At 37.4% G+C, this 1,808-nt stretch overlaps 1 pseudogene; it reads left to right on the top strand.

Annotated features, from left to right (window-relative positions):
* The first annotated feature begins 742 nt into the window (after nt 1–742).
* On the top strand, nt 743–1,408 carry LOC141493736 (calcyclin-binding protein-like; annotated as a pseudogene).
* The last annotated feature ends 400 nt before the right edge of the window (nt 1,409–1,808 follow it).

Below are 1,808 nucleotides of genomic sequence, written 5' to 3'. Positions count from 1 at the left end.
CATGAAAGGTAGCATAGATATTTAGGCAGTTTTGGAGTAAGAAAGATTTAAGCTAAAGTTCTATCTATGATGTATATTGGCTTTGTGTCCTTGAACAAGTTATTTATCCTTTCATTCTTTTGACAACTGTAAGTTTCAGAGAAATCATGACCTTCATTTTTAGAGAGAGTGTACTTAACTGGGAATTCTCTATATCAATGAAATTATAGATCTAGTCCCTATTCCTAACCTTTTTTGCTTTCCATTTTTATCTCTCTACTCTAGTTTTCTAGATTTCTTCTTTTGTGTTTCTTTTGGATATGTTGACCTGTAGATTTTATACTTTTAAAAACTTCACTATCAGTTCATTAGTCCCCTTTTAAAATTTTTTTTAATGTTTGTTTTTAGAGAGGCAGCTATTTTTGTGGGTTATCATTATCCCTAAAACTTGAGTATGTTATTTTATTGCTATAATTCACTTTCCTATAATTTATAGGCCTTTCCCCTAATCCCCTTACTATTGATTTCTAAACCCTTTCTGAGATAGGAGGTGTTGTCAGATGAATGGTTGCTGAATAAATGAAATATGCTATAAATGAAAATTTGTATTTATAAGAAAAGTAGGCCGGCACAGGTGGTGGTGGCTCATGGCAGGTGGGCCTGCGCTCTGGTGGCGGCAGGAGTAGCCAGGCCCTGGACGTGTGGCACTCCCGGACCAGCTCTCTGCAGGAAGGTGGCTCGAGCAGCTCCTGGAGGTGGCAGCGAGCCATGGCGGCAGCCCTGGAGGAGCTATGGAAAGACCTGGAAGAAGTGAAGGAGTTGCTGGGAAAGGCCAGTAGGAAAAGAATCCGTGATGTCCTAAAGACCAAGTTAGAGACAGAAATCAAGCACAAGACAAAGCAGAAAGGACATGGGAAAGGAGAAACCATTGATAATGAGAAACCAGCTGCTGTGGTTGCCCCCATTTCAATTGGGTACACAGTGAAAATCAACAATTATGGATGGGATCAATCAGATAAATATGTGAAAATCTACATCACTTTAAATGGTGTTCATCAAGTCCCCACTGAAAATGTACAGGTGCAGTTCAAAGAGAGGTCATTTGAAGTGCTTGTAAAGAATCTCAATGGGAAAAAATTACTCTATGACTGTCAACAACCTTTTGAAGTCCATCTCTGTAGAAGCTAGTTCAAGAAAGATCAAGTATGATACAGTTCTTGTATTATGCAAAAAGAAGCAGGAACAGAAATGGAATTACCTGACCCAGGTGGAGAAAGTATGCAAAGAAAAGGAAAAATCTTCCTTTGATGGGTTGATGAATGTTTTGAAGAAAATTTATGAAGATGGAGATGATGAAATGAAGAGAACTTTTAATAAAGCCTGGGTAGAGTCAAGGGAGAAACAAGCTAAAGGAGAGAATGAATTTTAAGACAAAAATGTCCTTTCAGCCACCAATATGGAAAAATCCTTTCCAATAAGACACTATTGCTGAGCTGCACAGATGCGTTTGACAAGTATATTGTTTACACAGCCTTCTTCCAAGCAAAGACCATGAACTCTTTCCATTTCATGCTGGAGGATTTATTTAAAATAAAATATGCTTATTTTAAAACACTTATTTAAAGGAAAGTTGCCTTAGTGCCCTGGTTTTTGTGTTCAAGGAGAGAGGGTCATTGTTTCCTCACTTAAATGTCAAAAAAAAGTCTTGCTAATTAAAAAGTTATATATTCATTATCTCTAGTGTTCATCTGCACAATTAAAGGGTTGAACCTACAATCACAGTAAACTTGCTTTTCCTTCAAGGTTGGCATGGATCTTTAGTCTTTCAA

The sequence above is a fragment of the Macrotis lagotis genome, chromosome 7 (assembly GCF_037893015.1).
Source record: "Macrotis lagotis isolate mMagLag1 chromosome 7, bilby.v1.9.chrom.fasta, whole genome shotgun sequence".
Classification (NCBI taxonomy): Eukaryota; Metazoa; Chordata; class Mammalia; order Peramelemorphia; family Peramelidae; genus Macrotis; species Macrotis lagotis.
The sequence above is the reverse complement of the archived record's forward strand: the minus strand, read 5'-3'. Positions and strand labels throughout refer to the sequence as shown.